Source organism: Corvus hawaiiensis, chromosome 31, assembly GCF_020740725.1.
Source record: "Corvus hawaiiensis isolate bCorHaw1 chromosome 31, bCorHaw1.pri.cur, whole genome shotgun sequence".
Classification (NCBI taxonomy): domain Eukaryota; kingdom Metazoa; phylum Chordata; class Aves; order Passeriformes; family Corvidae; genus Corvus; species Corvus hawaiiensis.
The window spans coordinates 1379469-1407342 of NC_063243.1; the positions used below are offsets into that span (position 1 = coordinate 1379469).

The 27874-nt window shown below is 60.1% G+C and overlaps 1 pseudogene; it reads right to left on the bottom strand.

The window, feature by feature from the left end:
* LOC125318719 overlaps positions 1 to 27874 on the bottom strand; it is a 71615-nt pseudogene that overhangs the window by 15562 nt on the left and 28179 nt on the right.

Genomic DNA, 27874 nt, shown 5'->3' on the forward strand with positions numbered 1-27874 from the left:
AAAAGGGCGCGGAGGGAGGTGGGGCCAATGCAACTCCTGGGATGGCTGCCCTGGAGGAGAAGCTTCCTTCCAGGCAGCCAGCAGAGGAGCTTTAGAAATTCAAATTAACTCTGCTGCGGGAAGTGTGCACAATGTCCCAGGCTCTCCTTGCCTGCCACAGGAATTGGGCTGATTCCCTCTGCCCCTCACCCCAAGCTCTGCCTCCCTGCACTGACGGAATTTGCATCGCTAAAGGCAGAGCCCACACTGAGCATCTCTGACTCTGCAACAGAAATCCCTGAAGCTGAAAAGGAAAACAGCAAACGGAGAATGTTGGGAGAACTTCACTCACAAAAGCGGGGGGGAATCATCCCTCTCCCCACTCCAACATCTGCTGGCACTCTCTGTGTTATACAGGGTGGGTTTGACCACTGGGCTGCTTTTGCTGACACAAGTTCAGCGAAATCACTTGGGAATGCAAGGATGTGATGATTTAATCAGAGAAAAGTGGTCAAGTGATGCATCCCTGGCCTTTTTAGGAGTGCCCAAAAACGGGGAAAAGAACAGAACAAATCCTACAACACCATGGAGCAGCCCCTGGGAACCCAAACAAATTCATACCAGGTGCCAGAGAACCCACGGATCATTTCAATGCATCATTAGATTACAAGCTGTCCTCCAAATCATAACCAAGCACACAGCTCCAGCTCCTGACCTTCTCACCCACCAATCCACTCCCATGAGCAACGCCACATTTCACCCTGGGATGGCATCAGATTCTCTTCCAGCAGAAGGACGAGCAGGTTGTGGAAAATTAAATGACTCAAAGTGCTCTTGGCAAAGAGATGGCAAAGGAAAAGTGGGGAAACAGAGAACAAAGGAAATAAAACTTCACAGAGCCATGAATATCGGATGTTATACAAAGTGGGGGTGCACATTAAGGGGCACATGCAGCAGGCGGATCGGGAAGTCTGTACCTTCCAAGGACCTCAGCCACTGCGGAAAGGGACACGGAGATGCGGCCGGGCAAATCGGCATAAAAAGGAGGCTGCGTCCTCCAACACTTGGACAGACCCCACGGGAAATGCCCCGTGGCCTCTCCCTTTGTCCACGAATAAAGTTACTTTTACACGACTCCTCCGGCTCCTCTGGGGACACAAACCTCTGGCCACGGGAACTTTCCCGCACACTGCCGGCCACGGGGCAGCCACCTCTGTCCTACCCACAGCAGCCGGGACGAGCCAGCGCTGCTCCGGCACCGCCTCCTGCCGAGGCAGCAGCGGGAAGGAGACCGCGGGCAGCCGCTCCCGCAGCGCCCTCACGCCAGGGCGAACACGGCGCCCACACGGCACAACGAACCCGCCACAGCCCCCTGCCGCCCCCTCCGCCCGCAGCCAGCCCCGAGCCCCGCCAGAACCGAGCGCGGCTCCCACCTGCGCTGGGGCCGCCTCCGAGCTCCGCCGCCGCCTCACCGGGCTCCGGCCGCCGCCGCCGCTCCCGGGCCCGCACAGACGCTCCGCCAATGGCGCCTCTGCTGCGCCACGGCCGCCCTGCCGGCGGCTCCGGGCCCGGGCTGCTCCCCGCTCCGACCAATCAGCGCGCCAGAACCACGACTGACGGCAGCACCGCCCAATCGGAGCGAGGGGCGGGCTCTGCACACGGCCCAGCCCCGCCCCGCGCTCCCAGCGCCCCCCGGGCTGCGTGAGGGGAAAGCCGCAGCTGAGGAGCAGCCCTGGAACGGGCCCGGCCCGAGCCGCCATTCAGCTGAGAAGAGAAACAAAGCTCTCCGCTGCTCCCGGCCCGACCTGCCCAGCCCTGCGTGTCGGGTGCCTCCGGCTCCTTGGGAAGCCCTGCAGCCTCGCTACTGCCGCCCCTAATTCGGAGCATCAGTGCATGGCTTTGATTTCCCCGAGAAAGGGAAAACCGCCCCAAACCCCTTTGGCTGAGTGCACGAGGGGAGAGATTTGTGGCAGAAAAATCCAAAAACTCAGAGCAGGGTAATGCGAAGTAAAAGAAGACCCTTCCAAATTCTTCCTCCCACCCCTCCCTCCTTCCAGCTCCACCTCCCACCCCGGCAGTGCAGGACACAGGGAATTGGGGCCATGCTCAGTTCATCCCCGGTGCCTTCTCCCGCTGCTCAGGGACAGGAGTCGTTCCCCTGCTGCACTCTGGGCTCCCTCCCACCAGGCAGTTCTCCAGGAACTTCTCCAGCCTGAGTCCGTCCCACGGGCAGCAGTCCCCTCACACTGCTGCAGCCCCGGGGGTCACTCTGCCCCGGGGTCAGTCCTGCAAGGACAGGCTGCTCCGGCAGGGCCCCTCTGTCCACGGGTCTCGCACGGGGTCACAGCCTCTCCTCAGGCATCCCCTGCTCCGGTGGGGGCTCCTCCAGGGGCTGTGGGGTATCTCTGCATCCCCGTGGATTTCCAAATCTCTTCCACGTTCCAAGCCCTTGTGGGGCTTCTCTCCACCCTGAGGCTTCTCCATCAGCTCTGAGCTGTGGCTGGATCTCCGGCTGCCTTTCTGTCTCATGGGGGTCTTTCCTCCTCGCAGCTCCCTGGGCTGGGTTTGCAGCCACTCCTCGTGGATCTCTTCAGTTTTTCCTCCCCGCTGGATTCCTGCACCGAGGAGCTGCTGAAAGCGGCCTCTTCACGAGGTTCTGCCGCAGGGATTTGTTCCCCCTGGTCTCCATCTGCAGCTCAGTGCCTGGGGCAGGAAGGAGAAGGAGAGGAAGGGACAGGGAGAAGGGAAAAGGAAAAGGTAGAAGGAGAGGAAGGAACAAGAAGAAGAAACCAGGGAAGAAGGAGAGGAGGAAGGAAAGTGGAAGGAATAAGGACAGAACGAGGAGAGGAAGGAGAGTGGAGAAGGAGAGGATGGGATTTGCCTCCGTGCCACAGGGAAGGGGAAGGAGATCCCCCCAGTCCATCCCCGGCAGGACGGCGTCGGCAGCGGGGTTGTCCTGCAGCTGGGGGTGATGCTGGGCTGGGAGATGGAGCAGGAGAGAAGGGAAAGGGGCACTGACTTCCTCCTCACCTGCCTGGGGCTCCCGGGGCATCTTCCTCTTCCTCGCAGCCTCCTTCTCCATCTGGCCATAGATTTGGAATGACAAATCCTGTTTTCAGGGCAAAAACAAGGGGTGAGTGTGTTAGGCTGGGGGTTCCTCCAGCCCAAGTCCATCTCTAGAAGTCACCAGGCATTTGTGTTCATAAAACCCTTCAAAATATTAAGATCCAACCACAAAAGCCCTAAACACAGAGACACAGCCCCAAAACTCCCAAAATCTTGATATACAGGAAAAACTCCTCCACAATAGGAAAATTCTGCCCTTCAAAAAACCAAACCACCAACATTTGGACCACTAAAGCTCAGAAACAACAGGATTCCCGCCCCCACCCCAAAAATTTAGAAAATATCAAGATTCAGCCCAAGAGATCCAAATTCAAACAGAAAACTCCAAGATTCAGCAAAAATAACCTCTCAGGAGTTCCCTCTCTCTGGGTTTCTGGGGGTCCTGTGTATTTTGAGGTTCCCCCATATCCGGGATTCCCACCTTCTCTGGGCTATCAGGGGTCCGGGGAATCCCAGGGGTCCCCCCTTTCCAGGCTCCCCACTTCGGTGTCCAGGGGGTCCCTGGTTCCCCTGCTCTCCATCCTCCCCCTCCCTTCAGGCTGCCAGGGGTCCCCCAGCTCCGGGATCACCCCTCTCCGCTCTTCCCACTCCGTGGCTCTCGGGCTTCCCCCAAACCTGGATCTCCCAGGCAGTCCCTGAAACCGGTGTCCCTGAAACCGGCGTCCCGCTCACACTGCACCGGCACCGGGCGATTGCCATGTGGTACCAGAGCCTGACCCAGGGAGACCAACCCACACATGGGGGGAGACCCCACATCCCCCACCCACAGCCGGGGCTCTGCTGTGAGCTGCCAGCGGAAACCGCCCAAAAAACCCTCCCAGGGTCCACACAAGGTATTTGGGGTGAGCTTCCCCTCCCCAGTCCCCTGCAGAATGCAGGGGGGCGATGCTCCCAGGGCGGGGAGCTGCAGATACGGGGAGCGCTGGACGCACGTGCTGCCTCCTCTTCCTCCTCCTGTTCCTGCTCCCGCTCCTCCTCTATCCCTCCTCTTCCTCCTGCTCCTCCTGCACTTCCTCCTTCTCCTCCTTCCATCCCTTCTCCCCCTCCTCCTTCATCCCATCCCCCGCTCCTCCTCCCCCCAGGCCCAGTGCCCACCCTTGGCCCCCTCCCCCCAAACCCATCGCATCCCGTGGGAGGAGCAGGGATGGAGCTGGGGCCGGTTGGGCTGGGGCAGCGCTCGGCTCTTGGCTGCTCCCAGCTGCTGTGGGGGAAGCTGGGCAAGGGGAAAAGAGGCAAGATTGTTGTGTGGAGAAAAAAGTTTGGTGCTTGTGGTCACACTGGATGGTAACTTGGACCCCTTTGTTCTCACCGCAGGAGCCTGGAGATTTTGGAGGGGGAATACAGAGATGGGTGGGGGATGCCAAGGGATTTTGGGGACAGGGTGAGGGGTTGTGGGAGCCACTTGCTGGGGGCAGTCAGGCCAGAGACCCCTTGGCTGGACTCCTGGTCTGGGCATTCCAGCTCCCATTTTCTGCTCTCTTCCTCCCTTTTTCCCACCTCTCTCAATATTTTCCCGTCGTCCCCACCACACCCCTGAGATGCCCACATTCACCTGAGTCCCACTGCCCCCAGACACGGGAGCTCCCAGCACCACCAGTACCACCAGTACGGCCCAGCTGCCAGCACACGCCCCATGGCCAGCGCCGGGCAAGTGCCGCCAGCCCCAAAGCAGCCGCGCTGTGCTGTGGAGGGTCCCCGTGGCCCTGCCCCACGCGGCACTGGGAGCACCAGTCCGGACCAGTGCAGAGCACGGGTGGGCAGTGTCAGAACCCATGAAAGTGGTTCCACCACAAGCCATTTAGAACCCCCCAAACTGGTGGAAAGCATCAGGATCCTCCCAAAAAAGGCCTCACCTCCGCCTCTGAAAATGACTGGGGATTCTCCCAAATCCGTTTATAACTCCCCCAAAACTGGTGGAAAGCAGCGGGATCTACCCTAAAATGGGCTCCCCATGTCCTTCCCTGTGGGCCGCACTCCAAGTGCAAGAGCCAGGTGTGTCCCCCCTCCCAGTAACACATCCCTCAGGATTGGAGGGTGCCCCAAAACCTCCTCAGGAACCAGATCATCCAAACCTCTTCATCCCAACATGTGTCTGTTTCCTTGCAGACCCCATCCCAGTCATCCTCCCTCTCCCAAATACAGCCCCATTCTTAGGGGGCCAGAGCTGCTTCTGGGAGCATCGGTGAGTGCAGGGGATCCTTTATCCCCCTCGTGCCGCTCCAAGCTGCCGAGGGCAAAGCCCTGGTTTCTAGGGCTGTGCCAGCTCCCCAAATCTGTCGGATTTAATGCCCAAGTGTGGCAGGGACACGGCCCCGGGAGCTGCGCTAATGCCCGGCGGTGCCCGGGAGGGTCTGAGGGGAGGGGAGTTCATAAGGCCGAGGCGGCGGCAGCGGGAGCCGCGGGGCCCGGCCCGTGCGGGCGGCCGGGGGTGAAAAGTGCGCGGCGACCCCAGCGCGGTGCCCGAGGGCTGAGCGGAGCTGGTCGGGAACAACCCCCGGAACCCCCCCGGTGCCCGAGGGCTGAGCGGAGCTGCTCGGGAACACCCCGCTCGTCTCCGCCGCTCCAAGCCGCTTTCCCGGCTCCGGCTGCCGCCGCCGCCCGGCCCCGGCGCGGTCCCGCGGGGTCGCCGCTCGAGGCGCAGCTGGAGGGGCTCGATCCGGGCCGCGCCCCGCCCGTCCCTCGCTGCGGCTCCTTCAGTGACGCGGGGCTGCGGAGATCCCCGGGTGAGGCTCTTTTCTTGTATTTTATTCCATTCTCTCTATTTTTTTGTTTTTCTATTCACACCTCTCTCCCTCCTCGGCGCTGCCCTTCTGGCCACACCCGACAGCGCCCGTCCCGCCGTGCGGCTCTTCAGTGACACCGGGCGCCGCGGACATCCCAGTGCAGTTTTTTATTCTATTTTACTCCGTTCTCTGGATTTTATTCTACTCACCCTCCGCCCTTCCCTCGGTGCAGCTCCTTCAGACGCGGGCGGGGGAGACGCCTCTCGCTGCGGCTCTTTGATTGTATTTTATTCTCTTCTCTGTATTTCCTTTCGTTCCCAGCTCGCCCGTCCCGCGGAGCGGCTCCTTCAGGGACCCGGGGCGGCACAAACCCCTCGGGGCGGCTCCAGCAGAGCCCCGCCCGCCGCCGCTCCCCGAGGCCTCCCCGCTGCTCCCCGGCCATCGGACACCGCAGGCCGACCCGGCCCCTTCTTCCTCTTCTTCTTCCTCCTCCTCCTCCTGCCGGGATTCAGCCCCCGCCGCCGCCCGGCTCCTTCTGCCGCTCCTGCCCAGCACGAAGCGGCGGTGCCGCTGACGGGGCCGGAGCGCGGCTGCCCCGCGACTGCCCCGCGCCTCAGGGCCGGGCCGGGGAGTGACCGCACGGCTGGGGAGGGACCCCCGCTGGACACGGCAAGGATTCCTGTCCCTCAGGGGGAAGCACGAACTCACCGAAACTCCCATCCCTTCTCCGTGCGCCGCTGGCCACAGGAGGGAGGGAAACGGGGATTGCGCTGGAGTTTTACATTCAATCCTTACAAAGCAGAGTCCCAGACGGAGCTCCGCTTTCAGCTTCCAACGAGGGAATCCAACGGGAGCGCTGGCGCTTCTGTAACCTCAAGCTCTTCCTTGATACTCGACACTTTAGTTCTGGCCATAGGAAGCCCTTCAGCAGCAATGTCTCTCCCAGCCACTGGTTTCTGGCTCACACCCAGCTCGGAGTTTGGACAAGAAACCCAAAGTCCCAAGAGAAGCAGCTCTGCTGTTACTTTCTTTTTTCAGAGTTCTCTTTTATTATATTTTACATATCATCTATTTTTTTTTTCTTTTTCTAAAATCGCGTGTTTATTCTCTCTTTGCCCCCTCCAGCCCTTGTCCCCCTCCCGGAGGTTTGTGGGGCGCTGCTGTCCCTCAGCCCTTCCTGGCGGCCGCTCCAGTGCCCTCAGGCCCCGGCTCGAAGCGAAACCACAAAACCCTCTGGAAAGAAAGCCGGTCTGGGCGAAAACCCTGCAGGGGGGATTGAATGCCACGCACAGCGATTGCTGAGAGTTGGAGATTCCAAACGCTCCAAGGGGCCCGAGGGAACCGCGCTGCGGCCTCGGGGCCTCCCTGGGGCACCGCGGGGACCCCCGAGTAGAGTGACTCTTCCCACCCCCCAAAATCCGCAGCTTTGGGTCAGCTGAGGAAAAGAGCTGGAAAAAGGGGCTGGAAAGGGGCTGGAGCCCGAGGGGACCCCTCAGCCATGGCCCGGAGCAGCCGCAGGAAAATGCCCCAGAAAGCAAGGAAATGGATGGAAGTAATGAGGAATTTTTGAACTCTTTCTGCTGCTGTTTCCAGAAGGTCCCAGCTGGGTCCTGCCGGGAGGAGCCGGGGGCGGGGAGGGGCCTCAGGGCTTAACTGGGGAGAAAAGTTGAATTGGGGCAAGGAAACTTTAATGGTGGGGAGAAAATGTGAACGGAGGGGATTTGAATGGGAGGGGATGATTTGAACTGGGCAGAGAAAATGAAGTGGGGGAGGAGCCCCCCAGCCCCCGGCTGTGGCCCGAAGGTGCTGCCAGCAGTTCCCCTGCTCCCACCCCCCGGGCTGGGGGCACGGAGCTGCCGCTGCTCCCCGGGAATGCCACGGGATAAAAACTCCACTCAAGCTTTTATGCTCCCAGTCATTCCCAGTAAGATCCCAGTTGCCCCCAACATGGTCCCAGTTGTTCCCAGTCATGCCCTCTACGGTTCCTTTCACTCTCAGTCCCTCCCAGTAGAGTCACGTAGGGCCCCAGTCACTTGCAGTATGAACCCAGTCATTCCCAGGCAGACAAGCCTTGTCTCCATCCCACTGCAAACGGCTCAATTCCACCTCAAGACAACTCCATCCCACCTCCAAATTTTGGGGTATCCCCTGTGCCCAAATTGCTCCCAGTTGTAGATGTTCCTGTCTATGAACTTCACCCAGTTGTTGTCATCAAGGAAGTGCCAGTGGGCTTTTCCCCAGGAATGGAACACACCTGTGTGGGAGACAGGACAGGGGGTGCCCCCCTCCAGCAGCCCCCAGCACCCCACAGCAGGTTGGGAGCTCAAGGGACCCCCCTGGACACCCCTTTCCCACCCCTCTCTGCCCCACGGCCACCTCAGCACCAGCTGCTGGGTGGGGAGGAACCCCCCATGAGACCCCCAGGGAGGGACAGGGGTTTGGGGAGCCCCCCGTGAGGTTCTGCCCCCCCGAGAGCCCCAGGGAAATGCTCAAGAGATCAAGTGATGGGGAAACGAAGGGACTCCCATGGGAAATCCTTTCCCGCTGTCCCCCCGGCCCTTATCCCCCTCTCAGACACCTTTCCCGTCGTCCCCGCGCCCCTCCCCACTCACCCAAGAGCTCCTCACCCGCAGCCGGGGGCTCCCAGCACCCAGAGCGGGGTGACACGGGGGGGACACACGGGGGTCCCCATTCCTGATCCATCCCAGGGCCAGTTTTGCCCCCCAATCTCAGCTCCCCCGCGGGGTTCCCCAGAGTCCCTCCCCAGTGTCCTCCAATAAACGGCACTGGGGTGAACTGGGAAGCTTTACTGGGAGCACTAGGAGCAGCTGGGCAGGGGCAGAGTGACAGCGGGGCTGGGGGGGACACACGACCCCCGCAAAATCAGCGCGGAGACGGAGCAGGGGGTCCCGGCCGGGCCCGAGGCCACGGGGAGGGGCTGCGGCCGCCGGCGGCTCAGGAGCTCTGTGGGCAGAGCAAAGGGGGTGACACCGGGCTGGGGGCCCGGGGGGGCACACACACTCTGGGGGAGGGGGGATGCGATCCCCGGGACCCCCCGTCACCTCCTCGAGCAAGTGAAAGCCGAGCCCCAGCGCCAGGAAGATGAAGCCCAACACGAAGTCCCCGATCCCCGTCAGAATCTGGCTGCGGGCAGTGTCCGCTGGCATCTCTGGGGGTTCTGCAGGGGTCAGGACCTCCTAATAAAACCCCCTAGAGAATCATCAGGACGCCCCAAACCCCTCTTTTTTTCCTCCCAGATCTGTCCAGAACACCGTTAAACCTTCCAGCACATGCCAAACCCACTCTCATCCCCTCCAGGACTCCACAAGCCCCATCCCAGTTGCTCCCTGCCTTCCGAGGATCCCCCAAACCCTCTCCCAGCCCCTTTGCCAAGGCTAAAAAGAAGGATGGCTCTTGATGGAATGCTCAACACCGAGAAACAGGACAAGAGATCGGCCTAGAAGCATAGACAGCTTTGGGTTGGGGTGTTCTGAGAGAAGTGAGCTGCCCTCGTGAGAGGGGAGTGGATTGAGGGCACTGGGGAGGCACTGGGAGGGCACTGGGAGACACTGGGAACGGAGCGCGCGGCACTGGGAGGCCGAGTCCAGCACGGGGCAGTCGGCGCTGCGGGTCTGCCTGGCAACTGATGAGTCATCAGAGAGACGCGCTCTGATTGGCTGAGGGGCGCCAGCGCCACGCAGGGCTGCGATGGACACGCGCGGGGGCACTGGGAGACACTGGGAAGGACTGGGAGGGACTGGGAGAGACTGGGAGAGCTCAGGGGAACCTGGGAGGACAAGAGGCCCCGGGGACGGGCTCCAGGGGGGCTGAGGGGCTCCAGGCTCATCCCCAGGGCAGGGCCCGAGGGGACTCGCTCTGCCCGACGTTCTGCACCTCTGCGCTCCGCCAGCAACGGGGCAACGATCTCGCGGTTGTGCCGGCAGAGCCTGTCCGCCAGAGCCCCTTTGTACCCCACTCTTGCTGCATGGCTGTTCCAGCACTGCGCCTGTTTCTCCCCACACGGGGTGTCCCCCACCAACAGCCCCACATCGCTGGCGAGTGCAGTTGCTGCTCCCGGTGTCAGATGCTCCTCTGCACCAACCTCACCCGCTCGCTGCCCTTCATGAAGTGACACTCGGACTTCATCATGCCCTGGAACACCCCTGTGTGTGCGGGACACAGCTCAGGGGGTGCCCCCCTGCAGCCCCCAGCACGCCCAGAGCTCCGGGAGCCACCCCGGATCCCCGCTCCGCACCCCCTGTGCCCCACGGCCGCCATGGGACCCTCCTGCCCGTGCTCCCACTTCCTCTTTTCCACCCTTCTCCCTATTTCACATCCCCTCTCCTGCCATTTCCAGCCGCTCCCCAGAGGAGTTTTGGAGTCCCATTCCCCCCTTTTCACCCTTTCCACCCTTTTCCCCACAATCCCCCAATCCCCAGCCCACTCCCGCTCACTTTTAGGGTCCCATCCTCCACTTTTCCCCACTTTCCCACCCCCTCCCACCCGTTTCTCCCCCACTCTTCAGACCCCTCCTGCTCTTCCTTTGAGGGTCCCCTCCACCTCTCACTCATTTTAGGGGTCCCATCACCCCTTTTTCCCCTTCTCCCCCCTTTCCCATCATGTCCGGCCCCCCCTGCTCACTCGAGAGCTCTGCGCCTGCAGCCGGGGTGGCTCCCAGCACCACCAGTGCCACCAGTACGGCCCCAGCTGCCACCACTCGCCCCATGGCCAGCGCCGGCCATGATTTTGATTGGCTGAGGGGCTTTAGGGACGCTGCAGCCCCGCAGTGGGGTTTTTTGGAGGGGGAACCTCGAGGTGCTGGGCAGGTGGGAGCTCAGCTGTGCCCAGAAATGTGTCCCCAGGGACGCGGGATCTCAGGGGTGCCCATGGCCTGGGGTGACGCTGGCCCCGTGCCAGGCACCCACCAAAGCCACTCTGTCCCTGCCCCCCGCAGCTGCACAGGGGAGAGAAAATGGAACAGAGGGTTCCCGGGTGGGGAAAAGGACCGGGAGAGATCCCACAGCAAACACCAGCACGGGCACAACAGGCTCTAATTAGAGATATTAATTAAATTGATGACACCGAAAAAATAAGAGCAAGAGAATGAGAAGGAAAAGAAGACCCTTAAAAACATCCTCCCCCCACCCCTCCCTCCTTCCCAGGGGCTGTGGGGGCATCTCTGCATCCGGCACCTCCATCTTTGGAGCCGCCAGGGATTGGCTCTGCCAGACAGGAAGCTTCCAGATCCTTCTCTCAGAAGCCACCTCTAAACCAACCCCGCTACCAAAACCAGGCTGTGCAAGCCCAATAGAGCTCCAAAACTGGGAACCCAGGTATCTAGGAGCTCAGCTGCACCCCAAAATGGGGATGGAGATGTCCAGGGGCTCAGGTGTGCCCAAAAATGAGGCCCCAGCTGAGGGTGTTCCCTGCTTGGCTGAGCGCTGCCTGAGGGCTGGGGATGCAGCAATGGAGGGACGCCCTCCTCCAGTGGGGATGTCCCGCAAACGGGGGACCACCACAAGCCCCTCACAACCCCCGGGGCTGGGCTGGCCCTGCCTGGATGCCGGGAGACACCAAAACCGCTCTGTCCCTGCCCTCTGCAGCTGCACAGGGACAGGAAACACAAGGAAAGGCCCAGGAGCTGAGAGAAGGACTGGGAGAGATCCTGCCCCGAGCACGGGCACAACAGAGCCAGCCTGGGCACAGGGAGAGAATTTATTCCCAACCAAATCCCAGCAGCACAAGGAGAAGGCAAAGAAATCTCTCCAACACCTTCCCCCCACCCAGCGCGGATCACCCGGAACGGGGGTCACCAGGGCTCTGCCCCACGGGGGTCACTGGGGATCATCCAACGCCGATCCTCCCACGGGGGATGGAGCTGGAGCAGCGCACGAAGCTCTTCCCGCACTCGGGGCACTCGCAGGGCTTCCCTTAGCGGTGCCTCCGTTGGTGTTTGGTCAAGTGAGAGCTGCTGGAGAAGCTCTTCCCACACTCAGGACACTCGTAGGGCCTCTCCCCGGTGTGGATGCGCCGGTGGGTGATGAGGGTGGAGTTGTGTTTGAAGCCCTTCCCGCAGTCGGGGCAGCGGAAGGGCCTCTCATCCGTGTGAATGCGCTGATGTACGAGGAGACTGGAGCTCCTCTGAAACCCCTTCCCACACTCAGAACACTCGTAGGGCCTCTCCCCAGTGTGGGTGCGCTGGTGTACCTTCAGTTCAGAGCTCTGTCCGAAGCTCTTCCAACAATCCAAGCACTCGTAGGGCCGTTCCCCAGTGTGGACCACCTGGTGCCGGATCAGGTGGGAGATGCTGGAGAAGCCCTTCCCACATTCCCCACACTCATAGGGCCTCTCCCCAGTGTGGATCCTCTGGTGTTCCCTCAGGCTGGAGCTCCACCTGAAGCCCTTCCCACATTCCAAGCACTTGTAGGGCTTCTCCCCACCCTGAGGCTTCTCCCCCAGCTCCGAGCTCCCCCTGGATCTCCGGCCGCCTTCCCGGCACAGGGGGGCTCTTTCCTCCTTGGATCTCTCTGGGCTGCGTTTGCAGCCCCTCCTCGTGCGGCATCTCCGGGGCTTTTCCTCCTCCTCCATCCGGCCACGCCTTGGGAATGACAAATCCTGGTTTTGGGGGAGAAACAAGGGGTGAGCGCCTTCGGCTTGTGGTTCCTCCTGCCTAAGGCCATCACCAAGCATCTTGTGTCTGTTAAAACCTCCAAAACACCAAGATTCAGACCAAAAGTACCACAAACATCAAGACACAGACCCAAAACTCCCAAAACATCAAGATTCAGACAAAACTCTCTCCAAAATATAAACATTCAGCCCCCACAAAAAAAATCAAAGCACCAGCATGGAGCCCAAGAAACCTCAGAAACACCAAGATTCACCCACGGGAAAATCGTGGATCCCCCTCCCTGATCACTGGCTGGAGTGGGGGGCAACGCTCCTGGGGCTGGGGGGAGGCTGCAGATACAGCGAGTGCTGGAACCTTGCGGTGCCTCCTCTTCCTGCTCCTCCTCCTCCTCCTGTATCCCTACTCTTCCTCACACTCCTCTTCCTCACACTACTCCTTCTCCTGCTGAATCCCACCTGCTGCTCCCACGTCCATCCTTTCACCATTCTGCTCTCCAGCCCTGCTCCTCCAGCCTTTCTCCTCCTCCCCCCAGGCCCAGCACCCACCCCTGGCTCGCTCTGCCCCCCAGAGCTCTCGCATCCCACAGCACCAGCAGGGATGCAGCTGCGGCAGCTCGGGCTGCGGCAGCGCTGGGCTCTCGGCCGCTCCTGCCCGCACTCGGCCCCCGCCGCAGCCACTTCTGCCAGCACAGCACGGGCCGGCCCGGCCTTGGCGCTCCCCCCCTCCCACCTCCCCAAATTCCCCTCGCGGGGGGCGCCAAGGCCGGGCCACACGGGGGCTCCAGCTGGGGAGCGCCGGGCGCTGCGGCTCTGCCTGGCAACTGCTGACTCACCAGCGCCGCGCCTTCTGATTGGCTGAGCGCTGCCTGAGGGCCGCGCCTGCACCAAGGGGGGACACCCTGCTCCAGGGGGGATGGCCCGAAAACCGGGCACCCCCAGCCAAGGAACAACAGCAACGCCTCCCTACAAACACATGCTCTCAATCTGCTCGGACACAGCCACACCGACTTGGACACAAGCAAGTGACACAAGCAGAAACCATCAGCTCCACAAAATGGCACTGACTGACACACACTGCTGCTCAGCCAAGCTCCTGCTCAATTCCTCAACTTCCAGAACAACAACAAAGCCTCAACACAACCATGGACATCGTGTCCTATACAAAAGGGGACAATCTTGAGGCAGTTTGCACATTCTCCCAGAGCTAATTAAGGACATGGACACCCAGCGGGGGTAAAAAGGGAAGTCGAGAAGGGGTCTCAGCAGCAGGGGATGGATGGTGTTGGTGTGCTGGGAAAGGATTGGTTGAAGGGAGTGTGCAGGAATATGGTTAAGGCAAACAGCAGCAGGAGGAATCTATGTGGTAAGAAAGGAAAAGGAAGATGGAAAAGAGCAGGAAGAGAAAAATACTGAGAATTGCTATGTTTCCCAGCACCTTCCACAATCTTATCCTCAAAAGGGGCCAAAACCCTCTTATCCTCAGGGCCAGCTCCACCTCCTTTGTATCCCTGCTTTCCAGGACAGGAAAACAAGGAGGTCAGGATTTCAGGGGGTTTCTCTGTGGTGGGGAGCAGCAGGACAGGGCAGCACGGGCTGGGGGCCTGTGGGGAGCTGCGGGGCCGGGCCGGGGCTGTGGGGCAGCCGGGGCTCAGCGCCGGGCACTGCCTGACCCCAACACCCCCCGGGCAGGGCCGGCACTGGCCCCCGGCCCCCAGGAGGCTGCGGGATGTGGAAGGATCAGGATTTTCTTTTATCGATCTTGTTTGGGTCACTGGAGAAACGAATGATTGTGCAGAAAGCTCAGCAGCTGTCAGAGGATGAGCACCCACAGGCACTGAGGGGGCTGCAGGAGAGGCACAAGAAGCCCCTGCAGCACTTGGCCAGAAAGGCTCAGCAGGGGAATGCAAGAAGGGATGAGCAAAAGGCCAAGGTGAAGGCAAAGGCCATGGCAGAGTTTCTACAGCCCCCCAGGGATGAACCGCAGGGCCCAAGGGGGCCCCAGCACCCAGGGGACGGCGGCGGCCACAAGCACCTGGCACAGGCATTGCCCTCCTCGGCACGGCAGAGCCCACCCAAACAGCCCCTGCCAAGGAATCAGGGCTCCAGCTGCAGGCCACAAGGACACTGCAAGCACAGACAGCAGCACCCTCAGCACCAGCAAGTCCACCCCTGATGGACATGGATTGTCAGGGCTCTCAGAGCTCCCAGCACACCAGGGACCCACCGCACCAGAGCCCTTGAGAACATTCAGGGCGCCTCTGCATCGAGACGAGGCCGCTCCTGATGGACACAGGGGCCTCTCGATCCACTCCGAATCTGAGACCTAAGGGGGGAAATTGTCAAGAAGTTCCTTGATTATTCAGGCAATAAGTGGGAAAGAGGAGCAGGGGTGTTTTATTCAACCACTATTAGTAGATGTGGGAGATGGGTTTGAAACACATCAATTTCTGTTTGTTCCTAATTGTGATTGTAATTTACTGGGAAGGGATTTGGGGGCTGAAGTGGGAATGCAAATTCATATTGTCAAAGGAGATACAGAGGCTAATGCTGCTGGACCTTGGTGTCAAATGTCTGCCAAGGCCTCTGCTGAAGGGAACCCAGAAGTGTGGGCAGCCCCAGGGAAATAGGGAAAATCAGATATGGAGCCTCTCCAAATTCCTCTGAAGCATCCAGGACAAGTGGTGTCTAAAAGCAATACCCTGTTCCAAGGGAGGCAAGGAAGGGGTTACAGCCTCTTACTGAGGCCCTGCTAAAGGCAGCGCTTCTGGAGCCAGGCATCTCTCCCTACAACACTCCTCTCCTGCCAGCCAAGAAACCCCATCATGGACACCAGAAGGAAAGCACAAGTTTCAAGGCTTCAAAAGCAGATTAACTGAGCCTCCTGTCCTGGCCCTCCCAGACAGGGAAAAACCATTTGAATTGCATGGGGATGTTCATCGGGGCCATGCCAAAGGAATTCCTGGGCTCAAATGTTTAACCCAGTGGCCAGAGAGTGGCCTCATTGTCTGCAGAATTGTGCAGCCCCGGCATTAATGGGATCTGAGGCCTGAAAACTGACAGCAGCACAATCTCTGATTGTTCAAGCCTGGCATCAAGGTAAAGCTTTGTTAACCAAAGGAGCCTCTAAATGGATGAGCAGCGCTCGGTTCTTACAGAATGAAACTTGTTGGATGGAACAGGAGGATTCAGAGTTGAGCACAGGGCAAGGGTTGAACCCAGCCTCCTGTTTGAACGGCCCTGGACACGGGGCTGGCAAGAAACCCATGGCTGCAGCCAAGTGACAGAGCTCCAGACCCGGGCTAGGAGAGATTTACCAGACATTCCCTGGCCTGAGGGAGAAAAGGTGTTTAGGGATGGCTCTGCAGGGGCAGCAGAAGGGAAAAGAGTGACAAGACACGCTGCTCTGAAGGAAAGGGAATGAGACAAAGCGCAGCTCAGCGCCCGCATGCTCAGCTCAAAGGGCCGAGCTGGGGGTGCTTGGAAGAGCCTGGCACTGAAATGCCCTGAGCAGGAAGGCTTCAATATCTTCTGCTAACAGCATGGCAGCTCACAGCGGGGCAGAAGCATTTCCGACTGCTTCAGCAATCCCTGCATCCGTTCTTAAGGCATGTTTGGAACAAACAATTCCAAGATATGGATTGTGGAAGCAACAGACACAGACAGGGGAACTCATTTTACAGGAAAGATCCTTCACCCCGTTCTGGCTGCTTTAGGAACACAGTGGCACCTCCAAATGCCCCAGCACCCCCAGAGCTCAGGTCGGGTAGAAAGAATGAATGGGGAAATAAAGAAACACCTTCTGAAGCTGCTGAGAGAAACCAAGACGCCACGGCTACGGCTGCTGCCATTGGCTTTGGCAAGAAGAAGAGCCAGACCCAGGGCAGATATTCAATTACCTCCCCTGGAATTGAGGTACTCAATTCCTCAAACTGGGAATTCCCGACCTAGTGGGGGGTGGAGACCAGGGATGTGTGTTTCAAGCAGTCTGTGGCCACAATCCTGTCTCTTGTGAAATCTCTTCCACAGGAAGCTCGGCTGGCACAGACCCTGCCTTGGCACTTTGCTGCCTACAACATCCAACCAGGACATCGGGTCCTGCCTGAGGAGCGCAAAGAAGCACCACTGGTGGCCAAGGGCGTGGCCCATTCCAAGTGTCCCCGAGCACAGAAACAGCCGCCAGCACAGCTGAACACGGGGGGCCCCTCACCCTCGCCTCAAGCTCTCTGAAGCCCCGCGGATTTGCACTCCCCGGCTGCAGGAGGACCATGCGAGGCCGCCACTGACCCTGCACAGAAGGGGCCGCAGCAGCAGCCAGGGCTCCACAGCGGGGGAAGCCCCGGGGGCTGCCCACAGATCCTCTGCTGAAATAGTCTGGCTGGGCACCTCCTCTGGCATCTCCAGGCACTGGGGGCCAATCCTCGCTGGCACCGGGCGACCTTCAGAGCTTTCTGTGCCTGCACTCGCCACAGCTGCTGTGCGAGACAGCGGGAGAATTCCACTCTGGCTCTCAGTTACACTCACACTCTGGGCTGGGCGGGATTCGATTGATGGAAAATACACCAAGTTCAGAATTGCTTTAAAATTTTATTTCTCTACTCAGGCTTGCTTTGCCTCTGCCTTGGGGAAAGGAATTTGAAAGTGTTTGTTAAGGGATGTTACACCACTCAGCAGAGATGAGCTTAACATCTCAACAGACTGGGAAGAGCCCAAAAGATACCCCAAAGATAACGCCCATCAACAAAACATCAACGCCCATCAGCAAACATCAAGGAACAGCTACCCCAGACACTGCCCCCGGCACAGCTGGAGACCCCTGCTCTGGAAAAGGCTGAGAAGGAAATCAAGGAGTGTGCACCTAATTAACATCAGAGGCCAAGCAATCCGGGGCCAATAGGAAACCAAATACTAAGAACTACCCAACATGGAACCAATGAACATTAAACCGACGGATTTCTATGGGTTTAGACTGCATAAAGTTGAGGAAAAATTGAGTAAAACTCGTGTGCCATGGAATGATTTTCTCTGCACACCCGGGCTCTGTGTGCATGAAATGATTTCTGTTGCACATCCTGGCCAGAATAAAGTAATGCCTTGACCCTTAACACTAAAAAGGTCACTGGAGAGTTTTTGTTCTTCCCACAGTTTCAGTGACAAGACTACACAATTAAAATGTTTTTTTCATAATCCTACTGTGACATTGTCAGCTGGGTTTGGGCCAGGGGTGTGTGAACTAAAAATTGTTTTAGCCTTAGGGGAAGAAGTAGAAAAATCTTTATTGCTTTGGGGTTTTTTTGTGTATGTGTGTGCGTGGCTGTTAGTGATGGCAGAATTTTAGAATGGGTTTTTCGAGGTTCACATTTAGGTTGCGTTTTGCAAAACTGGAAGAGTTTTAAAGGTGACCCTTTAACTCATTAACAGTTAATGAAACACGATTTAAAAAAAGGGGGGGAAAAAAAAAGGGCGCGGAGGGAGGTGGGGCCAATGCAACTCCTGGGATGGCTGCCCTGGAGGAGAAGCTTCCTTCCAGGCAGCCAGCAGAGGAGCTTTAGAAATGCAAATTAACTCTGCTGCGGGAAGTGTGCACAATGTCCCAGGCTCTCCTTGCCTGCCACAGGAATTGGGCTGATTCCCTCTGCCCCTCACCCCAAGCTCTGCCTCCCTGCACTGACGGAATTTGCATCGCTAAAGGCAGAGCCCACACTGAGCATCTCTGACTCTGCAACAGAAATCCCTGAAGCTGAAAAGGAAAACAGCAAACGGAGAATGTTGGGAGAACTTCACTCAAAAAAGCAGGGGGAATCATCCCTCTCCCCACTCCAACATCTGCTGGCACTCTCTGTGTTATACAGGGTGGGTTTGACCACTGGGCTGCTTTTGCTGACACAAGTTCAGCGAAATCACTTGGGAATGCAAGGATGTGATGATTTAATCAGAGAAAAGTGGTCAAGTGATGCATCCCTGGCCTTTTTAGGAGTGCCCAAAAACGGGGAAAAGAACAGAACAAATCCTACAACACCATGGAGCAGCCCCTGGGAACCCAAACAAATTCATACCAGGTGCCAGAGAACCCACGGATCATTTCAATGCATCATTAGATTACAAGCTGTCCTCCAAATCATAACCAAGCACACAGCTCCAGCTCCTGACCTTCTCATCCATCAATCCACTCCCATGAGCAACGCCACATTTCACCCTGGGATGGCATCAGATTCTCTTCCAGCAGAAGGACCAGCAGGTTGTGGAAAATTAAATGACTCAAAGTGCTCTTGGCAAAGAGATGGCAAAGGAAAAGTGGGGAAACAGAGAACAAAGGAAATAAAACTTCACAGAGCCATGAATATCGGATGTTATACAAAGTGGGGGTGCACATTAAGGGGCACATGCAGCAGGCGGATCGGGAAGTCTGTACCTTCCAAGGACCTCAGCCACTGCGGAAAGGGACACGGAGATGCGGCCGGGCAAATCGGCATAAAAAGGAGGCTGCGTCCTCCAACACTTGGACAGACCCCACGGGAAATGCCCCGTGGCCTCTCCCTTTGTCCACGAATAAAGTTACTTTTACACGACTCCTCCGGCTCCTCTGGGGACACAAACCTCTGGCCACGGGAACTTTCCCGCACACTGCCGGCCACGGGGCAGCCACCTCTGTCCTACCCACAGCAGCCGGGACGAGCCAGCGCTGCTCCGGCACCGCCTCCTGCCGAGGCAGCAGCGGGAAGGAGACCGCGGGCAGCCGCTCCCGCAGCGCCCTCACGCCAGGGCGAACACGGCGCCCACACGGCACAACGAACCCGCCACAGCCCCCTGCCGCCCCCTCCGCCCGCAGCCAGCCCCGAGCCCCGCCAGAACCGAGCGCGGCTCCCACCTGCGCTGGGGCCGCCTCCGAGCTCCGCCGCCGCCTCACCGGGCTCCGGCCGCCGCCGCCGCTCCCGGGCCCGCACAGACGCTCCGCCAATGGCGCCTCTGCTGCCCCACGGCCGCCCTGCCGGCGGCTCCGGGCCCGGGCTGCTCCCCGCTCCGACCAATCAGCGCGCCAGAACCACGACTGACGGCAGCACCGCCCAATCGGAGCGAGGGGCGGGCTCTGCACACGGCCCAGCCCCGCCCCGCGCTCCCAGCGCCCCCCGGGCTGCGTGAGGGGAAAGCCGCAGCTGAGGAGCAGCCCTGGAACGGGCTCGGCCCGAGCCGCCATTCAGCTGAGAAGAGAAACAAAGCTCTCCGCTGCTCCCGGCCCGACCTGCCCAGCCCTGCGTGTCGGGTGCCTCCGGCTCCTTGGGAAGCCCTGCAGCCTCGCTACTGCCGCCCCTAATTCGGAGCATCAGTGCATGGCTTTGATTTCGCCGAGAAAGGGAAACCGCCCCAAACCCCTTTGGCTGAGTGCACGAGGGGAGAGATTTGTGGCAGAAAAATCCAAAAACTCAGAGCAGGGTAATGCGAAGTAAAAGAAGACCCTTCCAAATTCTTCCTCCCACCCCTCCCTCCTTCCAGCTCCACCTCCCACCCCGGCAGTGCAGGACACAGGGAATTGGGGCCATGCTCAGTTCATCCCCGGTGCCTTCTCCCGCTGCTCAGGGACAGGAGTCGTTCCCCTGCTGCACTCTGGGCTCCCTCCCACCAGGCAGTTCTCCAGGAACTTCTCCAGCCTGAGTCCGTCCCACGGGCAGCAGTCCCCTCACACTGCTGCAGCCCCGGGGGTCACTCTGCCCCGGGGTCAGTCCTGCAAGGACAGGCTGCTCCGGCAGGGCCCCTCTGTCCACGGGTCTCGCACGGGGTCACAGCCTCTCCTCAGGCATCCCCTGCTCCGGTGGGGGCTCCTCCAGGGGCTGCGGGGTATCTCTGCATCCCCGTGGATTTCCAAATCTCTTCCACGTTCCAAGCCCTTGTGGGGCTTCTCTCCACCCTGAGGCTTCTCCATCAGCTCTGAGCTGTGGCTGGATCTCCGGCTGCCTTTCTGTCTCACGGGGGGTCTTTCCTCCTCGCAGCTCCCTGGGCTGGGTTTGCAGCCACTCCTCGTGGATCTCTTCAGTTTTTCCTCCCCGCTGGATTCCTGCACCGAGGAGCTGCTGAAAGCGGCCTCTTCACGAGGTTCTGCCGCAGGGATTTGTTCCCCCTGGTCTCCATCTGCAGCTCAGTGCCTGGGGCAGGAAGGAGAAGGAGAGGAAGGGACAGGGAGAAGGGAAAAGGAAAAGGTAGAAGGAGAGGAAGGAACAAGAAGAAGAAACCAGGGAAGAAGGAGAGGAGGAAGGAAAGTGGAAGGAATAAGGACAGAACGAGGAGAGGAAGGAGAGTGGAGAAGGAGAGGATGGGATTTGCCTCCGTGCCACAGGGAAGGGGAAGGAGATCCCCCCAGTCCGTCCCCGGCAGGACGGCGTCGGCAGCGGGGTTGTCCTGCAGCCGGGGGTGATGCTGGGCTGGGAGATGGAGCAGGAGAGAAGGGAAAGGGGCACTGACTTCCTCCTCACCTGCCTGGGGCTCCCGGGGCATCTTCCTCTTCCTCGCAGCCTCCTTCTCCATCTGGCCATAGATTTGGAATGACAAATCCTGTTTTCAGGGCAAAAACAAGGGGTGAGTGTGTTAGGTTGGGGGTTCCTCCAGCCCAAGTCCATCTCTAGAAGTCACCAGGCATTTGTGTTCATAAAACCCTTCAAAATATTAAGATCCAACCACAAAAGCCCTAAACACAGAGACACAGCCCCAAAACTCCCAAAATCTTGATATACAGGAAAAACTCCTCCACAATAGGAAAATTCTGCCCTTCAAAAAACCAAACCACCAACATTTGGACCACTAAAGCTCAGAAACAACAGGATTCCCGCCCCCACCCCAAAAATTTAGAAAATATCAAGATTCAGCCCAAGAGATCCAAATTCAAACAGAAAACTCCAAGATTCAGCAAAAATAACCTCTCAGGAGTTCCCTCTCTCTGGGTTTCTGGGGGTCCTGTGTATTTTGAGGTTCCCCCATATCCGGGATTCCCACCTTCTCTGGGCTATCAGGGGTCCGGGGAATCCCAGGGGTCCCCCCTTTCCAGGCTCCCCACTTCGGTGTCCAAGGGGTCCCTGGTTCCCCTGCTCTCCATCTTCCCCCTCCCTTCAGGCTGCCAGGGGTCCCCCAGCTCCGGGATCGCCCCTCTCCGCTCTTCCCACTCCGTGGCTCTCGGGCTTCCCCCAAACCTGGATCTCCCAGGCAGTCCCTGAAACCGGTGTCCCTGAAACTGGCGTCCCGCTCACACTGCACCGGCACCGGGCGATTGCCACGTGGTACCAGAGCCTGACCCAGGGAGACCAACCCACACATGGGGGGAGACCCCACATCCCCCACCCACAGCCGGGGCTCTGCTGTGAGCTGCCAGCGGAAACCGCCCAAAAAACCCTCCCAGGGTCCACACAAGGTATTTGGGGTGAGCTTCCCCTCCCCAGTCCCCTGCAGAATGCAGGGGGGCGATGCTCCCAGGGCGGGGAGCTGCAGATATGGGGAGCGCTGGACGCACGTGCTGCCTCCTCTTCCTCCTCCTGTTCCTGCTCCCGCTCCTCCTCTATCCCTCCTCTTCCTCCTGCTCCTCCTGCACTTCCTCCTTCTCCTCCTTCCATCCCTTCTCCCCCTCCTCCTTCATCCCATCCCCCGCTCCTCCTCCCCCCAGGCCCAGTGCCCACCCTTGGCCCCCTCCCCCCAAACCCATCGCATCCCGTGGGAGGAGCAGGGATGGAGCTGGGGCCGGTTGGGCTGGGGCAGCGCTCGGCTCTTGGCTGCTCCCAGCTGCTGTGGGGGAAGCTGGGCAAGGGGAAAAGAGGCAAGATTGTTGTGTGGAGAAAAAAGTTTGGTGCTTGTGGTCACACTGGATGGTAACTTGGACCCCTTTGTTCTCACCGCAGGAGCCTGGAGATTTTGGAGGGGGAATACAGAGATGGGTGGGGGATGCCAAGGGATTTTGGGGACAGGGTGAGGGGTTGTGGGAGCCACTTGCTGGGGGCAGTCAGGCCAGAGACCCCTTGGCTGGACTCCTGGTCTGGGCATTCCAGCTCCCATTTTCTGCTCTCTTCCTCCCTTTTTCCCACCTCTCTCAATATTTTCCCGTCGTCCCCACCACACCCCTGAGATGCCCACATTCACCTGAGTCCCACTGCCCCCAGACACGGGAGCTCCCAGCACCACCAGTACCACCAGTACGGCCCAGCTGCCAGCACACGCCCCATGGCCAGCGCCGGGCAAGTGCCGCCAGCCCCAAAGCAGCCGCGCTGTGCTGTGGAGGGTCCCCGTGGCCCTGCCCCACGCGGCACTGGGAGCACCAGTCCGGACCAGTGCAGAGCACGGGTGGGCAGTGTCAGAACCCACGAAAGTGGTTCCACCACAAGCCATTTAGAACCCCCCAAACTGGTGGAAAGCATCAGGATCCTCCCAAAAAAGGCCTCACCTCCGCCTCTGAAAATGACTGGGGATTCTCCCAAATCCGTTTATAACTCCCCCAAAACTGGTGGAAAGCAGCGGGATCTACCCTAAAATGGGCTCCCCATGTCCTTCCCTGTGGGCCGCACTCCAAGTGCAAGAGCCAGGTGTGTCCCCCCTCCCAGTAACACATCCCTCAGGATTGGAGGGTGCCCCAAAACCTCCTCAGGAACCAGATCATCCAAACCTCTTCATCCCAACATGTGTCTGTTTCCTTGCAGACCCCATCCCAGTCATCCTCCCTCTCCCAAATACAGCCCCATTCTTAGGGGGCCAGAGCTGCTTCTGGGAGCATCGGTGAGTGCAGGGGATCCTTTATCCCCCTCGTGCAGCTCCAAGCTGCCGAGGGCAAAGCCCTGGTTTCTAGGGCTGTGCCAGCTCCCCAAATCTGTCGGATTTAATACTCAAGTGTGGCAGGGACACGGCCCCGGGAGCTGCGCTAATGCCCGGCGGTGCCCGGGAGGGTCTGAGGGGAGGGGAGTTCATAAGGCCGAGGCGGCGGCAGCGGGAGCCGCGGGGCCCGGCCCGTGCGGGCGGCCGGGGGTGAAAAGTGCGCGGCGACCCCAGCGCGGTGCCCGAGGGCTGAGCGGAGCTGGTCGGGAACAACTCCCGGAACCCCCCGGTGCCCGAGGGCTGAGCGGAGCTGCTCGGGAACACCCCGCTCGTCTCCGCCGCTCCAAGCCGCTTTCCCGGCTCCGGCTGCCGCCGCCGCCCGGCCCCGGCGCGGTCCCGCGGGGTCGCCGCTCGAGGCGCAGCTGGAGGGGCTCGATCCGGGCCGCGCCCCGCCCGTCCCTCGCTGCGGCTCCTTCAGTGACGCGGGGCTGCGGAGATCCCCGGGTGAGGCTCTTTTCTTGTATTTTATTCCATTCTCTCTATTTTTTTGTTTTTCTATTCACACCTCTCTCCCTCCTCGGCGCTGCCCTTCTGGCCACACCCGACAGCGCCCGTCCCGCCGTGCGGCTCTTCAGTGACACCGGGCGCCGCGGACATCCCAGTGCAGTTTTTTATTCTATTTTACTCCGTTCTCTGGATTTTATTCTACTCACCCTCCGCCCTTCCCTCGGTGCAGCTCCTTCAGACGCGGGCGGGGGAGACGCCTCTCGCTGCGGCTCTTTGATTGTATTTTATTCTCTTCTCTTCTCTGTATTTCCTTTCGTTCCCAGCTCGCCCGTCCCGCGGAGCGGCTCCTTCAGGGACCCGGGGCGGCACAAACCCCTCGGGGCGGCTCCAGCAGAGCCCCGCCCGCCGCCGCTCCCCGAGGCCTCCCCGCTGCTCCCCGGCCATCGGACACCGCAGGCCGACCCGGCCCCTTCTTCCTCTTCTTCTTCCTCCTCCTCCTCCTGCCGGGATTCAGCCCCCGCCGCCGCCCGGCTCCTTCTGCCGCTCCTGCCCGGCACGAAGCGGCGGTGCCGCTGACGGGGCCGGAGCGCGGCTGCCCCGCGACTGCCCCGCGCCTCAGGGCCGGGCCGGGGAGTGACCGCACGGCTGGGGAGGGACCCCCGCTGGACACGGCAAGGATTCCTGTCCCTCAGGGGGAAGCACGAACTCACCGAAACTCCCATCCCTTCTCCGTGCGCCGCTGGCCACAGGAGGGAGGGAAACGGGGATTGCGCTGGAGTTTTACATTCAATCCTTACAAAGCAGAGTCCCAGACGGAGCTCCGCTTTCAGCTTCCAACGAGGGAATCCAACGGGAGCGCTGGCGCTTCTGTAACCTCAAGCTCTTCCTTGATACTCGACACTTTAGTTCTGGCCATAGGAAGCCCTTCAGCAGCAATGTCTCTCCCAGCCACTGGTTTCTGGCTCACACCCAGCTCGGAGTTTGGACAAGAAACCCAAAGTCCCAGGAGAAGCAGCTCTGCTGTTACTTTCTTTTTTCAGAGTTCTCTTTTATTACATTTTACATATCATCTATTTTTTTTTTCTTTTTCTAAAATCGCGTGTTTATTCTCTCTTTGCCCCCTCCAGCCCTTGTCCCCCTCCCGGAGGTTTGTGGGGCGCTGCTGTCCCTCAGCCCTTCCTGGCGGCCGCTCCAGTGCCCTCAGGCCCTGGCTCGAAGCGAAACCACAAAACCCTCTGGAAAGAAAGCCGGTCTGGGCGAAAACCCTGCAGGGGGGATTGAATCCCAGGGACACCGATTGCTGAGAGTTGGAGATTCCAAACGCTCCAAGGGGCCCGAGGGAACCGCGCTGCGGCCTCGGGGCCTCCCTGGGGCACCGCGGGGACCCCCGAGTAGAGTGACTCTTCCCACCTCCCAAAATCCGCAGCTTTGGGTCAGCTGAGGAAAAGAGCTGGAAAAAGGGGCTGGAAAGGGGCTGGAGCCCGAGGGGACCCCTCAGCCATGGCCCGGAGCAGCCGCAGGAAAATGCCCCGGAAACCAAGGAAATCGATGGAAGGAATGAGGAATTTTTGAACTCTTCCTGCTGCTGTTTCCAGAAGGTCCCAGCTGGGTCCTGCCGGGAGGAGCCGGGGGCGGGGAGGGGCCTCAGGGCTTAATTGGGGAGAAAAGTTGAATTGGGGCAAGGAAACTTTAATGGTGGGGAGAAAATGTGAACGGAGGGGATTTGAATGGGAGGGGATGATTTGAACTGGGCAGAGAAAATGAAGTGGGGGAGGAGCCCCCCAGCCCCCGGCTGTGGCCCGAAGGTGCTGCCAGCGGTTCCCCTGCTCCCACCCCCCGGGCTGGGGGCACGGAGCTGCCGCTGCTCCCCGGGAATGCCACGGGATAAAAACTCCACTCAAGCTTTTATGCTCCCAGTCATTCCCAGTAAGATCCCAGTTGCCCCCAACATGGTCCCAGTTGTTCCCAGTCATGCCCTCTATGGTTCCTTTCACTCTCAGTCCCTCCCAGTAGAGTCACGTAGGGCCCCAGTCACTTGCAGTATGAACCCAGTCATTCCCAGGCAGACAAGCCTTGTCTCCATCCCACTGCAAACGGCTCAATTCCACCTCAAGACAACTCCATCCCACCTCCAAATTTTGGGGTATCCCCTGTGCCCAAATTGCTCCCAGTTGTAGATGTTCCTGTCTATGAACTTCACCCAGTTGTTGTCATCAAGGAAGTGCCAGTGGGCTTTTCCCCAGGAATGGAACACACCTGTGTGGGAGACAGGACAGGGGGTGCCCCCCTCCAGCAGCCCCCAGCATCCCACAGCAGGTTGGGAGCTCAAGGGACCCCCCTGGACACCCCTTTCCCACCCCTCTCTGCCCCACGGCCGCCTCAGCACCAGCTGCTGGGTGGGGAGGAACCCCCCATGAGACCCCCAGGGAGGGACAGGGGTTTGGGGAGCCCCCCGTGAGGTTCTGCCCCCCCGAGAGCCCCAGGGAAATGCTCAAGAGATCAAGTGATGGAGAAACGAAGGGACTCCCATGGGAAATCCTTTCCCGCTGTCCCCCCGGCCCTTATCCCCCTCTCAGACACCTTTCCCGTCGTCCCCGCGCCCCTCCCCACTCACCCAAGAGCTCCTCACCCGCAGCCGGGGGCTCCCAGCACCCAGAGCGGGGTGACACGGGGGGGACACACGGGGGTCCCCATTCCTGATCCATCCCAGGGCCAGTTTTGCCCCCCAATCTCAGCTCCCCCGCGGGGTTCCCCAGAGTCCCTCCCCAGTGTCCTCCAATAAACGGCACTGGGGTGAACTGGGAAGCTTTACTGGGAGCACTAGGAGCAGCTGGGCAGGGGCAGAGTGACAGCGGGGCTGGGGGGGACACACGACCCCCGCAAAATCAGCGCGGGGACGGAGCAGGGGGTCCCGGCCGGGCCCGAGGCCACGGGGAGGGGCTGCGGCCGCCGGCGGCTCAGGAGCTCTGTGGGCAGAGCAAAGGGGGTGACACCGGGCTGGGGGCCCGGGGGGGCACACACACTCTGGGGGAGGGGGGATGCGATCCCCGGGACCCCCCGTCACCTCCTCGAGCAAGTGAAAGCCGAGCCCCAGCGCCAGGAAGATGAAGCCCAACACGAAGTCCCCGATCCCCGTCAGAATCTGGCTGCGGGCAGTGTCCGCTGGCATCTCTGGGGGTTCTGCAGGGGTCAGGACCTCCTAATAAAACCCCCTAGAGAATCATCAGGACGCCCCAAACCCCTCTTTTTTTCCTCCCAGATCTGTCCAGAACACCGTTAAACCTTCCAGCACATGCCAAACCCACTCTCATCCCCTCCAGGACTCCACAAGCCCCATCCCAGTTGCTCCCTGCCTTCCGAGGATCCCCCAAACCCTCTCCCAGCCCCTTTGCCAAGGCTAAAAAGAAGGATGGCTCTTGATGGAATGCTCAACACCGAGAAACAGGACAAGAGATCGGCCTAGAAGCATAGACAGCTTTGGGTTGGGGTGTTCTGAGAGAAGTGAGCTGCCCTCGTGAGAGGGGAGTGGATTGAGGGCACTGGGGAGGCACTGGGAGGGCACTGGGAGCGACTGGGAATGGAGCGCGCGGCACTGGGAGGCCGAGTCCAGCACGGGGCAGTCGGCGCTGCGGGTCTGCCTGGCAACTGATGAGTCATCAGAGAGACGCGCTCTGATTGGCTGAGGGGCGCCAGCGCCACGCAGGGCTGCGATGGACACGCGCGGGGGCACTGGGAGACACTGGGATGGACTGGGATGGACTGGGAGGGACTGGGAGAGCTCAGGGGAACCTGGAAGGACAAGAGGCCCCGGGGATGGGCTCCAGGGGGGCTGAGGGGCTCCAGGCTCATCCCCAGGGCAGGGCCCGAGGGGACTCGCTCTGCCCGACGTTCTGCACCTCTGCGCTCCGCCAGCAACGGGGCAACGATCTCGCGGTTGTGCCGGCAGAGCCTGTCCGCCAGAGCCCCTTTGTACCCCACTCTTGCTGCATGGCTGTTCCAGCACTGCGCCTGTTTCTCCCCACACGGGGTGTCCCCCACCAACAGCCCCACATCGCTGGCGAGTGCAGTTGCTGCTCCCGGTGTCAGATGCTCCTCTGCACCAACCTCACCCGCTCGCTGCCCTTCATGAAGTG